This window comes from Lithobates pipiens, unplaced genomic scaffold (assembly GCF_037356315.1).
Source record: "Lithobates pipiens isolate NorthernLeopardFrog02 unplaced genomic scaffold, aLitPip1_a1.2 Scaffold_13, whole genome shotgun sequence".
Classification (NCBI taxonomy): Eukaryota; Metazoa; Chordata; class Amphibia; order Anura; family Ranidae; genus Lithobates; species Lithobates pipiens.
The window spans coordinates 59,960,793-59,977,171 of NW_027507718.1; the positions used below are offsets into that span (position 1 = coordinate 59,960,793).

At 41.5% G+C, this 16,379-nt stretch overlaps 1 protein-coding gene across 3 annotated transcripts in view; it reads left to right on the forward strand.

Moving 5' to 3' along the window:
* The window catches only part of LINGO2 (leucine rich repeat and Ig domain containing 2), a 2,286,714-nt gene that overhangs the window by 1,768,090 nt on the left and 502,245 nt on the right, over positions 1 to 16,379 (forward strand). For all 3 annotated transcript variants that reach the window (XM_077475131.1, XM_077475129.1, XM_077475130.1), the window contains exon 8: positions 2,824 to 2,885. The gene's annotated coding sequence lies outside the window, so the exon portion shown is untranslated. The remainder of the gene's footprint in view (positions 1 to 2,823; positions 2,886 to 16,379) is intronic.

Here is a 16,379-nt window from a genome sequence, read left to right on the forward strand (position 1 = left end):
ATATTGTTCCATGAGTAGGAGCCTGGGATCAGAGCGATGTTGGGAGAGTTTTTGAGCTAAGTGTGCATTAGTGCTGTTTTTGGCCTCTAATGTTTTAATATCATTGAGGAGTTCATTCAGTTTTTGGGTCCTCTGCCTCTTCTCCCGTGAACAGATTTGTAAAATGATCCCTCTAATAAAGGCTTTGTGCGCACACCACAACATTGCAGGGTCAGATACAGAGTGAGAATTCATAGCAAAAAACTCAGATAGGTTGTTTGCAATGTTAGTAGCATGAGGAGACATTTGAAATATATGAGAATTAGCCCCGCCATTTATAGGCAGGACTTGCCCCTCCACCACCATTATGGACACAGGTGTGTGGTCTCACCATGTGATGTTGTGTATGGTGAAGGAGGACACAGCCTGTAAAAGTAACTTATCAACTAGTTTCAAATCAATTCTAGAGTATGAATTATGACTAGAGTAAGTGGAAGGTATAGTCTCCTTCGTTGGCACCTCCATGCATCATAGACGTCTTCCGAGTTTAGTAAAGGTTGTAGCATAGGTGGTGGACGTTTAGCACTGGAGGTGGTGTCTATTGTATAGTCAGCTGTTATATTGTAATCTCCACATATCACCAAAGATCCTTTTTGGATAGTGGCAATTTTGCAGTATAGCCTTTTCAAGAAGTGGATTTGATGGGAGTTAGGTGCATATAGGTTCACAATGGTGAAAGGTTTATTTTTAAGTTCTCCCACAAGAATGAGATATCGCCCTGCTGGGTCGATGTGGGTTTCTATCAGGTTGAAGGCCACGGAGTCCCTAATGGGGATGAGAACTCCCTTCTATTTTGTAGGGGCTGAGGCCAAAAAGATGTGAGGGAATTTTTTGTGCTGGAAGTAGGGAGTATTGCTGGCTGAGAAATGAGTCTCCTGAATGCAGAGGACATCAGCCTCTCTCCAGACCAAGGTTCTTTTGGCCGGGTAGTTGAGGCCATTTACATGGAAATAAACTATTAAGAGCCATATGTGTGGGGTAAGTGAGGGTGTTGACAGTACCTTAGATGTGGTGGTGCGGAGTGATGGTGGTGGTTGCAGTAGGTCTCTGGTAGAAGACAGAGTAGAGTAGACTTTTCATTCCCATTTTGGTGGAAGTAAGACAGTCCTCATGAAGGTCAGACTGGTAATAGGGGAGAAAAAATAGGGTAGGGAGAAAAAACAAAGTCAAACCACATAAAAGCAAATAGTTCAATAAAAAGATGGATTCAAACTTGAATCTGAAGGCAGAACAGCTGCCCATAACTCAGGAGGGAAAAGTGTGCACTGCATACTCCAGAGTGCTTCAGGAACCTCAAAAAATTTAGACAATCATAATTTCTGTGAATTGGTGATTATGAGTTCTGTTTTTTGTTGCTTTTCTGATTCGACACTGTTTGCCAGTCATACTGGGTATACAGCATTGCTGAGGGAGAAGGGCCTTCCGTTGTTTGGTCAGGAAGTATGTCTAAGGAGTGTAGTAGTGCTAGACCATCCTCCACACATGCAATAACTGTGATATTGCCCTCGTGTGTGACCGTTAGCTTTGCGGGATATTCCCATCTGTATGGGATATTGTGATTACGTAGGCCCTTGGTCACAAGCAGTAGGGATTTACGTTTCTGCATCGTAAATTGTGAAATATATGCATATAGTTGGATATGTGCAAATTGTTCTGGAGGTTGCTGTTTTTTGCGGAAAGCAGACATGAGTTGCTCCTTAGTATGATAGAAATGTACCCGCATCAGGACATCTCAGGGTATGTTGTCGGGGAGATGGGGTGGTTTTGGTAGTCTATGAATGCGATCAACAAGCATTTCAGACTCAGGTATGGAGGGTAGGAACAGTTTTATGAGGTCATGAGCGTATTGTTGTAGTTGTGCGGGAAGTATAACTTCAGGGACCCCCCTGAATCTTAACCTTGTTCCTCCTGGACCTATCCTCAAAGTCCGCCACCTTGGCTTTGACCCATGTTATGTCTTCAGAGTGATCATTATGGGCAACAATCAAGATGTTGTGTGAGGATGCAAAGTCCCCCATTTTTTTTTCTCTATATGATCCATCCTTTCTCCCAGCGTTAAAATTATTCATACACTGTAACATGTCAGCATCCATGGAGCTGTGAAGGGAGACAAGCATGTCCTTAAGAGTGGCTTTGCTGTGGTGGGGAATGTAGTGAAGGGATCCACGAGTTCCCTTGTGTACTCCATGGAGTCCTGACATGTGCTCACCTGTAGCATGTCTTCAGCCATGCGTGGATTTGATTTTGCTGGGCTGCAGGAAAGAGGGGTTGAGGCATCAGGAGATGTATGAGTGGCGCCTGCATGCAATCCCAGGCTCGATGCGGCAGATCAGGAGCCCCTGGAGGGAGATGGAGAGCTGTCCCCCACACCAGCACCATTTTGGTGAGGATCACAGCCCATCGGCGTGAAGAAATCTTTCAATTTCATTGGCTGAGCCACTTATTTACTTTTGTGGGTCATCCTGTGGATGAGGCAGCACTTTTAGACAGGCGGTGGTGGCTGTATGGGCTAGCAGTGTTGTCCCAAAAGTGGCTGGTTCCCGTTGCTGGAGCGGAGCTGTGTGTTCAGGCTTCCATACAGCTGCACGGTAGCCACGCCCCCATATGTTTTATTTTCTCAGTGAATATGTTTACCCTGGCAAACCTTTACCTTTATGTAGCCTAGCTCTGTAACTATGTCAGTGCATGAAAGATATGACAAGCAGATAGGAATTGTACATATCAACATCTTATATGCATTCAAATGTATTTCCATCATCCTTATATATTTCTTTTTCTTTCTAGGCTGTTTATGCTGGCTGGAACGGATAACTTACAGAAAGATCATTACGTTTTCCACAGACTAGGTGAGCCTTACTATTTGTTTTTCAGTAAACATTTGGATGAAATGGAATTGTCAATTATGAGTATTCATTTTTCAGAATCAATACTATATCACTGTTGCTGTATGGCCTAGAAACGTTTATATAAGCACTTATTTTCAAAAGCTAGCATATAGGAAAAACGATTTGCTGTCCTGTGTACCTAGTATTGCTTGCTTTTCAAGTACAATTTTAAAAGATAAAGGCAAAGCTTGCTGGTGGCAGTGGGGACACTATCTTTCATTAGTCTAGTTATGGGAAAAGTTCATTGTAATGTGGATTTATGTTACTATTAGTATTTCTACTTTAAAATATCCCTGTCTTTTTTTCACATTTAGTTAAATGATACACTTTGCCAATATAACTTGTTATCTATTTAAATATATATATATATATATATATATATATATATATATATATATATATATATATATATATATTTATCTAAGTCTATATAGGCTGTGGGAACTGATCATATATTTCCTTTTGGCCACGTGAGATTTGAAATCACGTGAATTGTTTTAGGTTGTTGGTCTAAACTATATACAAACCTCAATGTCAATACAAAAAAGTAGAGAAATTCTATCTCACCTCTTGCCTAAGTGACAGAGGGTTTATTTACTAAAGCTGGAGAGTGCAAAATGAGGCTCACGTCTGCATAGAAACCAATAGAACCAATAGAACCATAGAAACCAATCAGCTTTTAACCCCAGCTTCAATTAAGCTTTGGCAATGAAACCTGGAAGTGAGCCTGATTTTGTAATCTCCAACTTAAGTAAATCAACCCCAGGGTGTCATAGGGATAGTACACGATGGCGATCTACACACAGGAGGCATTTTTGTTTCATGGAGTAGAGATGAGTTTGAAGCTCTGTTGTCTAGGTCCTGTCTCAGTGTCACTTACAGTATCACTGTTTCTCCTGTTATCAAAGTGACAGGAGGCAAGGAGAAATCTCAACAATGGAGCCTAACAATAGAAACCTAAACTTTTTTTTAGATGGAGTAGGGGAGGATCAGACCCTCTGTCAAGTTTCTATTGTTGTTTGTGTCCTCACTAGGTTAATTTACCATTTATATTTGTTCTGGTGACCATTGTCACCGAGGGGTTGATTTACTAAACCTGGAGAGTGAAAAACCTAGTGCAGCTCTCCATAGAAACCAATCAGCTTCCAGTTTTTTTTTTTTCAAAGTATAATTGAACAAACTGAAGTTAAAAGTCGATTGACTATTCACCAGATTTTGCTCTCTCCAGTTTCAGTAAATCAACCCCAACTGATGTTGACAGCCAATTAACAGACAAGATTAATAGAGTGGTGCAAGTCCACAGACAAATGATCAGTGCACACTGAAAGGAATGGAAAAACAAAATCTTCATGCCACAATTACACAGTTGATTACATGCGGCCACCAAATTTTAGTGGCAAGAATCAGTGGACCCTTGTTGCTAGAATGACTGGGCATCTGATGATCACTACACTTTACAGCTTTTGTAATAATATTGTCACACAGCCAGCTGCATTCAGTCTCGGACATTTGTCCCTAACTGCTGCTATCCACTCTGTGCATGGCTACATGCACACCCAGTAACATCTGTCAGCCCACCATTAATTTAACCACTTAAGGACTGGAAGATTTTTTTCCCCTTAATGACCAGGCCATTGTTTGCGATATGCCACTGCTTTACTTTAACTGACAATTGTCCTTTTTTTCCCACAAAAAAGCTTTCTTTTGGTGGTATTTGATCATCTGTGCGGTTTTTATTTTTTGCAAAAAAAGAGCGACAATTTTGAAAAAAAAAAAAAAACAATTTTATTTTTGCTATAATAAATATCAAACAAAAAAAGTAAAAAAAAAAAAAAAAAATGTTTGTCATCAGTTTAGGCCAATATATATTCTTTTACATATTTTTGGTAAAAAAAAATCACAAAAAGCGTACATTGATTGATTTGCACAAAAGTTATCTGGTCTACAAAATAGAGGATAGATTTATGGCATTTTTTTTTTACTGGAAATGGCACTAAACCGTGATTTTTTTTATGGGACTATGACATTGCGGCAGACAGATCGGACATCTAACTGGCATTTTTTACACTCTTTTGGAAACCGGTGACATTACTACAATTACATTGGTCACCATTGCTAAAAATATACACTGTTATTGTACTAATGACACTGGCAGGGAATTGGTTAACTTTAGGGGAGAAATGTGTTCACTCAATGTGTTTACTAACTGTATGGGGGACTGTGTGACTGGAGAAATACACAGAATCATCTTCCTGCATAGCAGAAAGACAGGACCGATATGATCTCCCCTATCAGAACGGAGATTTGCCTTGCTTAAGCGGGCAGATCCTCGTTCTGTTACTGCGGGGAAAAGTCGCAGCTGGCCGGCGGACATCGAGTCTGCCCCATCCCGCTGAATGGCTCTCCCGCTGGCCAGTGGGTGCATGCCCACAAATTGCTGTCTACGAGTCGACGTACAATGGTGGCGATTCGCGGGAAGCAGCCACATTGCCGTACAACTGCGGTGGCTGGTCCTTAACCAGTTAAATAGCTGAGCTGCTGTTCACACAGAACGTATAGCTGTGGTTAGGGACAGATGTTCAAGACTGAATGCAGCTTACAGCAGGACAATATTATTATGAATGCTGTAAAATGTAGTCATAAATAAATCTTTAAAGTAAAACTAAAGACAAACAGTAATAAAAAAAAGTTAAAATACACCTTTGTGAATTCTTTTACATGAAAAAGTATGTGATACTCCCATAATGCCCAGGCAGAACACTTTTATAAGCATATAAACTATATAGTTTTAGATTAACAAAAAGACTGCTTTTAATGTTTGGTACCTGTTAAAACGTTGTATTCCTTCATCTCTATTTGTACTAGATAAACTGAGTGTTGGATATTGGGGTATTGAATGCATTAACATAATTTGGAGACAGTAGACAGTGTTTTACTGTCTGTTAATTCATTATTATACTTTTATTTGTTTATCAGCATTCTGATTAATCTGAGTTTTTGGAGCATGGAGTTCATTATTTATCTCTAAATGTGTTTGAACAGCCTACTAATGAATTCCTAAAGTGGCTGCCACTTTGTAAAGATCAAAAAGATGTTTGCAGGGAGCACAATGTGAAACAAAGTAAACTTTTATCAGCGTACACTCTTTTTAAAGTGCAGTCCAAATGGCTGCATGGTGCAGTCACAGCGTTCTCTGTGAATTTAATCACATCGGAGTTTCTGGCAAGTAAACGCACATACTGCAATTAGTGTCACTTTGTATCTGGGAAATTTGGATCCAGTACTGGTGTGTCTGGAACAAAAATGGGCATCGGAAATTATCTAGAGCTAGCGTAGAACCGTAAGTAAGTGTTTCATCTGTTTAACGATCATCATCCTTGTTCAATCCTCCTGGCTATGCTGCTGGCAAGCTTGTACAAGTGTACTATCCAAGCAATTGTACTCACTATGGGATAGGACATCAATTGATTCAATTTGATTTTGAGGTTAAGCATGGTAACCAAGAAGCTAGGAAAGCACACTATTTAGAATACAGTGGTATGGTATGTGCCCAATTTTAATATCTTCCCGCTGTAAATATCATGTGGTGAATAGACTAAATTTAGTTGATTGTGGTTTTAAATTGCAGTGTTAGAACTAGATGATGTATATTTTGTGCCAAATGGAAGATTTTGAAGGTTTGTTGTCAAATAAGGATCTCTGAGTGTTTCTTTGTGATTAGAGCAAGCAAACATCCTAAAATCCCAGAGTCTGGCAAGCAGATATGGCATGTGCGAGGTGATACAGCTTAAACAATCATAGCACTCGAAATACCTTTTTCACCTATTGGAACAGGTTTATAATTGTGTTAAAATCATAATAACACATTAAAGTTTTCAATTTTTGGTCCACAAGGTGATATTTTTTTCTGTGATGATTTTGCTTTTATAGTTTTTTCTAGGTGGTATCACATTTTAGTCACATATAAAAAAGGCCCAATGAATGTGAAGAAGAGAGAATTATTAGTAGTGAACAGTGGTATTGTCTATAATTCTGATGTAGTTTGATGATAGTATGCTAGTAAATCAGAACACAGAAGCCCTCAACACACTGTTGCATGGTCTGATGCTGACACTGAGCAACATTAAAGTCAGGTACACACAAATGTTTGTTGCATGCTGATCTCATATCGAAAGTGAAGAGGTTACTCAACTTACGAAAATTCTCATACAACTTCAGAAGTGATGTAATGTGTTGGATTGGTTTGTATGTGTTCTTTAATTTATGAGCATGCATAGTCTTGCTCTCACAATTTTTTTTCGGACAAAAACTGTACTAATTAAACGAAAATCGTACGTTTTTGTCATCCGCAAATTTAGAATCGGCTGTTAAAAGCACCATACTAATGATCAGAAAATCGGCAGATTGTTCATCGGATGACATTTTACTTTAGATTTTCATATCATGTGTACAGGCCTTAAGTTATAAAACCAGTGCAGAATGTGGGGAGGAAAACAGTGATCTATACACTCTTGTGATGTTTTTATATGGAAAAAACTATGGCAAATGGCAACCAGGTGCAAAAAAAGACAAAGCATATGCACAGCGGCATGAAGGATTGTGATAAACATTATCAGGAACTTAAGATGTTCAATAGTTTTTGGTAGTTTAATTGGCTTCTGTCCAAAATTGGCCCTAGTATATGAATGTGAGTTGGAGACCTTGGATTGTGGGCTGCTTGAGGGTAGGGACCGATGTGAGTGTGTGATGTATGTGTGGAGTGCTTCATAAATTGACGCCACTATATGGGTACCTTAAATAAATAGGGACAAATGTAGACACGCACCCACACTCACTCAGGTTGAAATGGATGGACTGGTGTCTTTATTCAACTTTACTAACTATGTAAATTCTCATGAATTGCTACCATTTAGACTGAAATATCATTCAAACAAATTAATCAATTTAATTTACCTGTGGTCCCTAGAAAGAAAAAAATGCATGTGCAATTCATTTTTAAGTTACAACATAGCCCTACTCCCATAATGCCGCGTACACACATAGCCGACAATCCGGCGGACTTAGTCTGGCGGACTTCCCGCCGGACTGTCCGTCCGACTTTCCGAACGGGCTACTTGCCCACACACGGCACTTTTTCAGCGGACTAATACGGCGTACTAAGTCCGCCGTACTATCCGCCATACTTTTGAAATGAACGGACTCGCCCACACACGCGGAGGAAAGTCCGCTCATTTCGAGCGCGTCTCCTGGTAGGCGGGGCCCGCGAAGGAGACGTCGCTGACCCCGCCACCTGGTATGGACTTAAAGGGGAACCCCAACGCCGGAAAAATTGGCATGGGGGTCCCCCCAGGTCCACATCAAACCCTTGTCCGAGCACGCTACTCGGCCGGCCAGGAAAGGGGGATCACAAGCGAGCATCCCCGCTCCTGAGCCGTACCAGGCCCCAAAGCACCTTGTCCCCATGTTGATGAGGACAAGGGCCTCTTCCCGACAACCCTGGCTGTTGGTTGTCGGGGTCTGCGGGCGGGGGGCTTATCGGAATCCAGGAGCCCCCTTTAATAAGGGGGCCCCCGGATACCGGCCCCCCACCCTATGTGAATGAGTATGGGGTAGCGTGCTCGGACATGGGTCTGATGTGGACCTGGGGGTACCCCATGCTGATTTTTTTCGGCGTTGGGTTTCCCCTTTAAGTCCATACCAGTCCATACCAGGTGGCAGGGTCAGCGACGTCTCCTTCGCGGGCCCCACCTACCTGGAGACCCGCTCAAAATGAGCGGACTTTTCTCCGGGCGGGAAAAGTCCGTTCATTTCAAAAGTACGGCCGGATTGTCCGCTGAATTGCAAGTCTGGCGGGAAGATTGGAGTGCAAAACTACTTTCCGCCGTACTTTCGGGTAAAAAAAGTCTGCCGGAGGCTACACAAGGGGGGATTGTCTGGCGGACTTGAGTTTGCCGGACTTTTCCACCCGATTGTTTGATCGTGTGTATGCGGCATAAGGGCTACTGAATAATGCTTGTCCTCTGGAACTGCCCTGACATTGCAAACACCTTGACCCCTTTGACATTCTAGGTTCAGACATGAACTTGGCAAACAAGGTTCAATAACCTTGTCACACAAAATACACAGCACACGTCTAAGGCAATGAACATGGAGTTCAGAAAACACTGTTGTAATGAGTACTTCAAAGAAGTACGAGTCAATTATGGAAACACTTGGCTAACAGCAATACACATTTAGATGACGTGAGAAATAAGCAGAGTGGATACATGTAACAATGAATATGCAGATTAAAACAGATAATAAGGAAGCATTGAGTGGAACAGTATGAACTGTATTGGTGCTTTCTTATTGTGCAGCACTAGCTGTAGAATGAGGCTTGCTACCAATGCAGTCAGGCTCCGCTCAGCAACCAGTGCAGTATTGCTGAGGAAGGTAAGAGTTCTGTACAGGTAGATGAAAGGTACCCCTAGCAGAGTGATAGATATTTGGATAGTGAAGAGGACATCTTTAGAATGCACAACAAACTGATCATTTCTCCTCTAATGATCAAGTATGCACATTACATCACCTCCTTTACCGATTTGCAGCAAAGAGTCAGTTCATACACTTGAATGTCACTTATCTGCAACAGGTTTGTAAGTCAAGTGCAATGACTTTGCTGTTTCAGGACAGTTCCTGCGAACAATAGCTAAATTATACAGGACAGCCAATCCAGTGTTATACACCACATACAATTCCTTCCCAAGGATAAATGTTGTGCTGAACATATCCTTTCTTCTGCATAAAAACAACATCCAGTCCCCTTATGGTGTGAACAGTAGCAGTTTTACCTTAAGGAACATGATTGGTCTGTCTCTTTTATTGCAATTATTCTATTGCTCAAAGCACAACTAAACCATTTATGTTGACAGTGACCTTAACGTGTGATTTTAGGTTTTGTACATAAACCTTTGACTTTTGATATTATTATTATTATTATTATTTCTACAAAATTGCACATTATCTTTACTTTACAACATGTCTTCTAAAACAGCAAAAGACAGTCTTGCTCATAAAATGAATCTACTTAAGAAAGTGCTCTTTCGGGTTATGGAATTTCCAATTAAAACGGTGTTAGAGAGATTAGATCTGTGAACTGACTAGAATCTTCCGGACATGGTCATTATTAGTTGGAAAATTTCCTCCCTCTGGGAAATGCTTATCAGCCATCTATTTCGGGTGTTAAGGATAACTAGCTTATAATGATGTGCTTAAAGATAATCAATTTGTCATTATTTAAAGAAAAACATTATCACACTTGTTTTTGTTAGTTTACACCTAAAATGCATAACCATAAAATAAACGGTTCCCTTACAAAAATTGCAGCCATATTTAATGACATAATGTTAAAGAATAAGTTCACCTTTTTGGGCAGAATTTCACTTTTCATAATAAATAGAAGTGTTTTTCAATGCCATTTCTGGTCCAGCTATCCAATGCGCTTCTCTCTCACTTACCTTGTCCCCAGGAGGTGTAAAGACTTATCAGTTTATTTAAATGTTTGAACTGATTTTCAGATTCCATCACTTCCTGTAGATGGTCTCAGCATTCACTTCCTGTTAGGTCATTTCCCAGAACCCTTCACTTCAATGTGGCATCACAGAAGAGGGTGTGATAGGGTATGTTCACACTCTGGACCACACCTCCCTCATTACAATACCACATTCTAACCACTTCCTATACAATCTGATTGTACAATCTCCTTTAGATTTGCTGTCAGCTATGTAGTACAAGGTCCTGTCTGATTTGATATAAATTGGATGGATTGGTCAGGTGAGTCATCCTATTCCATAGTTCTGGTTAAGCTAAAGGAAATGGCACAGAGATTGTACAATCAGATCACATAGTGCATGGCAATCTTTATACAAGTACATAGGAGGGAGTGGATGAAGACACTTGGTTGTCAGGCCTACTTCACATCTCCACGTAGCGAAAACTCACATTCCTGCATGCGTTTGTTTTGGATGTTTTGGAGCATTTTCACTAGTCATGCACAGGGCAGCCCATTCACTTGAATGAGCTGCCGTACACACAACAAGTCACCCCAGAGAAGATCCAGAGCTTTTTTTAAAGTGGCGCAAGGTGCATCACTGCAGTTTTTGGTGCATTTATTTGCAGCGTGTTTGTAAAACACATGGCAAAGTGTGAATTTTCTGTGTGGCTTCCCATGCGTTCAAAAGAACACAGATTTGAATGGAGTCTCACTGTTTTTTTTAAATGCACCAAATTCTATTCAAGCCCCATTCACATCTAGAGTAGTGGGAGTGCATGTTTTTTGGCTAGTTTTTTCCAGTGACACACATAGGGCAGCCCATTTATTTTAATGGGCTGTGCTACATGTGGCAAAATAGCACATGGGACATTTTGGCATGGTGCTAATTGCACATTTTTACTTCTGCGTTTCTCACCCATTTTTTCATGTGGCAAAATGTGTGTTTGCTTCTGTGTTTGGTGTATCGTTAACAATTTATGACACCAAAAGTGGAACTAGATAATTTTAGCTGTGTAAATGTGGCCATACACTATACAATTAGATAATACAATCTCTGTGCAACTTCCTTTATATTTACCAAAACTATATAATAGGAGGACACGTAATTTATCCAATCAGGCAAGCTCTTGCACTACATCAGGGGTGTCCCGTGGGCTGCATGTGGCCTCAGGAAGCTTAGCATGTGGCCTGACCCCATTTGAAGGGATGCTTGGGAAGCCAGGCAAATACAGGTGTCGAAAAATGCCAAGGATGCTGTGAAAACTTGGTTGATGGGTGAAGGATGTGTGCTAATGAGGTTAGCTGGTAAACTCTTTCCCGTGTCTTACTGGTTTCTCTGTCCTACATCTAATGTCAGGACTCAATAAGGCGTTGTAAGAAATACAGCAAGGGCTAAGGAAAGGCCTTGTTCTCAAAATTAAAGAAAGCTTTTATTTTTCTGCAACCTAGGTACATTAATGGTATATTGGCACATAGGGGAACTTAGCTTTTAGAAGCTATCACTGTAAGGTTTCCAAATCCAAAGCAACTAGTTATAACTAATCTCTTGTTAGAACAGACTACAGTAAACAGAAATGTAATTGGTTGTTTTCATTTTCTACACTTTAGACCAGGGCTCAAAATTTCAAGTCCTAAGCTACTAGCCTGGCCTTAAGGGTTACTCGCCACCAGTTTCCTTACCCAACCCCTACACATGCCCTCATAAATTCTCATGAAATTACACTTAAATGTTTTATGCAGAACTAAGTTACACAAAAAAATATTAACAACAAGTTTATCACCCGTGCCCATCAACACAGAGTGACCAGTGCCCACTAATGCAGCCTCACCCATGTCCATCATTGCAGCCTCACCCATGCAGCCTCACCTGTGTCCATCATTGCAGCCTCACCAGTGCAGCCTCACCTGTGTCCATCATTGCAGCTTTACCAGTGTACATCATTTCAGACTCCCATGTGTCCATCATGCAGCCTTACCAGTGCAGCCCCACCTGTATCCAGCATGAAGCCTCACCTGTGTCCATTATTGAAACCTCACCCATGCAGCCTCACCTGTGCCCATCATTGCAGCCTCACCAGTGCAGCCTCACCTGTGCAGCCTCACCTGTGTCCATCATTGCAGCCTCACCAGTGCAGCCTCACCTGTGTAAATCATTGCAGCCTCACCTGTGTCCATCATTGCAGCCTCACCTGTGTCCATCATGCAGCCTCACCTGTGTCCATCATGCAGCCTCACCAGTGCAGCCTCACCTGTGTCCATCATGCATCCTCACCAGTGTAGCCTCACCTGTGTCCATCATTGCAGCCTCACCTGTGCAGCCTCGCCTGTGTCCATCATGCAGCCTCACCAGTGCAACCTCACCTGTGCAGAGAGGGTGGCCGGATCATTACAGCAGAAGAGAGCGTGGAGGAAGAGAAGATCCAGCTTGATCACAGAGCAGGGCCGTCACACACAGACCATCCTCCTGACCCCGCACCTGTGATAGACAGAACGCTGGTCCAATGCCAGGGCATGTTCTGTCAGTCACCGGTGTGTGGTCAGGAGGGTGGTCTGTGTGTGACAGCGTGCGGACTGCAATTGTAAGCTGTTACAGTAGACAAACCCTGCTCTGTGATCAAGATGGATTGTTGATTGGCTGACTGGGGAAGCCGTTGTCATTCAAGGTAGGAGGGAAGGAAGGGGGCATGGATTTACACTGACCATGGAAGATACAGGCAGGCTTGCATTTAACGCTAGCGTGGATTGGCTTCTGTGCTTAGCAAAGCAAGGTCAGCTTACTACCAGAAAGGGGGGAACTGGCAAGATCAACAGGGTAATATAGAACACTGAAAAAAATACAATATTAATATAAAAATATCACATTTAAACATCTTAAAGAGACGGTGTTTGTTATTTTAAAGGGGTTGTAAAGGTTTGTTTTCTTTTTATTTTATTTTAATAACAAACATGGTATACTTACCTCCTCTGTCCAAGGGTTTTGCAGAGTGGACCCGATCCCCCTCTTCTGGCGTCCCCTGGCGGTGCTCCTGGCTTCTCCCTGCCTCGAGTGCCCCCTCAAAGACCCGCTTTCCAAGGGATGCAGGCATGCTCCCGAGTCCTGCTGCTGCATCCATTGACACAGACAGCAGGACTTGACCTCAGCCCCTGGCTCCCGTGTCACTGTATTTTATTGACAGGAACGGGAGTCAATGGCTCCTGCTTCTATCAAACTGTCCAATGAGGACCCGAGACAGCGGCTGGAGCTGCCAGGCTTGTTCTTGTTGCTGGAACGATTGGGTTCAAGTAAGGAAAAGGGGGACTCTGGGGAGCAGCTGCACTACAGAAAGTTTTTCACCTTAATGCATAGAATGCATTAAGGGGAAAAACCTAGAGATTTACAAGTCCTTTAAGTTACTTTTAAGGTTACAAACACTTTAAGCTTGTCAACTGAGCAGTAACCTGGCAGGCACGACATACATCTAACCATCCTCTAACAAATAGTCACAATAAATAGCCCTAATAAATAATTTACCTATGCCTTTACAATTAATAAGGCTTTTATAAAGTAAAGAATAAAAAAGGAATGTTGTGCTACACCTTTGCATGGACTACAGGTAATTATAAGGTTCTCTGTTTGCTACAGCTTATTCTTTTATAATCACTTTGTTTACTCTATTTTGAATTGATTCTGACTGTAGTGATGTAAAGTTGACCACAGCTAAATGACATTCAGAGGTTAAGAAATGATCAATCGATATTTATTGTTCTGGACATTCACATACACAACATGCCCCCATCCTCTGCTGTTTTTATTTTTTTTATATGTTGTCAATAGATATAATGGGAAATTCCCATAGACTACCTGTCACCTAGCTGGAGAGAGTTGTCTGTAGTGATTGTCAGAACCACAATAGACTGCTTAATTGTGGCAAAATCATGTCTGAGCTGCAGGGTTCAGCATGTAATATGTATGAGTACCTCAATTACGTTAGATCTAAATCCAATCACTACATTTACGCACAGGTGGTCCCCGAGTTACAAACATCCCACTTAAGGCCCATACACATGACTGGACTTTTTGACAACAAACATTCGGATAAACTTTCCGGCGAGAAAAGTCAGACGGAGCAAAGTCTGATCATGTGTACAGAAAACCATAGGACTTTTGTACAAAGTACAAACAGGCATGCTCTGAACCAATGCAAAAGATCAGACAACAATACAGAAGTTGACCAAAGGCGGTGGTAAAGAGCAGAAAAAACACGTGATTTGGTGAAAGTTGGCTGAAAAAGTCCTGCCGTGTGTATGCAATACAAGTTCCGACGCCCTTTCTACAAAAATCCACGGGAAAGTTTGTACAAAGTCTGATCGTGTGTATGAGGCTTAACAAATGACTCCTACTTACAAACAGGGGGAAAAAACAAGTGAGAAGGAATCTACCCCTTTGAAGGGAAATTTACTCCTGGTATCACAGGAAAAAGGTGTCTCCACTGAAGCTTTATCACCAATGCTTGTTTCCCCAACAACCCAAAATTTTCAAAATCCAAAGTAAGGTGAAATCTTCTGAACAGAGACACAGACAGCAAAACAAACATTACAGGGGTGTTAAACCTTCCCTATGTTATCCAAAATGTTAAAATTATTATTTTTAAAATTTATAACTTATAAAATGTATATGTTCAGACTTTCAAACAAATTCAGACATTTCTTGTTTTAGGGTGACTATTTTTAGTCTCCTAACTGTGCTCCTGTATTATTACCCTATTACATGTTCCCCTTTTTGAGACTTGAGATGGGTCAAACGTGGGTCTCAAACCCAGTCTGTTTGCTGTTTGTGAACTTTGCAAACTATTTGGCCCAAATTACCCACCCGAAAGCCCAACTGTAAACAAATGGTCGGGAACCCAGAAGATGTCACTGACCAATTATGAACAATGACATCATCCAGCATCCCCAGCTGTTTACATTACAGTAATACTAGAGATCTGCTACTAAAGACGTGATTGACAATGGGTTTACATTTGGGAACATTATTTAATTTTTTTTTGTTAAAGGACCTTTCCCAGTGTGAATGTGTTTATTTACATTTGAGCTTTTTTTAGGGAATGAGTAATAAAGGGATACTAATGTAACCTTTTATTAGTGGGGAAGGGGGCATTGTCCTTCAAAACTGGGACAAGATGCCTTGCAAGGGGGAGAAAGCTTGGCAACCCCCTCCTTGTAAAGTAACCCCTAATTTTAAAAATGCATGTGGCCAGGTCTGGTTCAGGAAGTGTTGGCAATGCGCTTGCTGTCCTCTCTTTCTTGGCTACTTCGGCTGCTTGGCTTAATAGAGGCCTGGTTGGAGCACCCCACGTTTCCCCATTTTTTTCTGTCATTATTAAAGGACGACCTTATACATTTATATAAAAGAATGTGCAGATTTTAAGCATCCTAAAAACATGTGATGAAAGGATTTGTGCATATTCAATGTTGCTTTATAAGCGGCATATACGGCCTAGCTATCCATGTCCTTTTTTTAAAGTGGTTGTATACCCTAATTTGTCATTTTTACCTACAAGTAAACCTAAAATTAATATCTGTACGGTTTAGGAAGACCTGCACGGTTTTACCTACAGTTAAGCCTAAAATGAATACCTGTAGTAGATATTTCCTTTGCATGCAGCCGCTGACATCAGCGGTGAATGCGCTCTGAATGCCTGGCTGAAGGTCCGGCAGATGCTGCCGGACCTTGCTGGGAAGAATACTCCCGTACACATGAACAAGGAAAAAGCCCTGAGGGCAAGATGTCCTCTCTCTCGGCATGGACCGGGCTCTGATATGGGGGCTTAGATCTAAAGCCATCCCCATCAAATCATTCTCTGCAGCTATTACCTTTTGTACCATCACCCCCCTCCCTTTAGAATGTAAGCTTTACGAGCAGGGCCCTCCTGTACCTTTTGTAT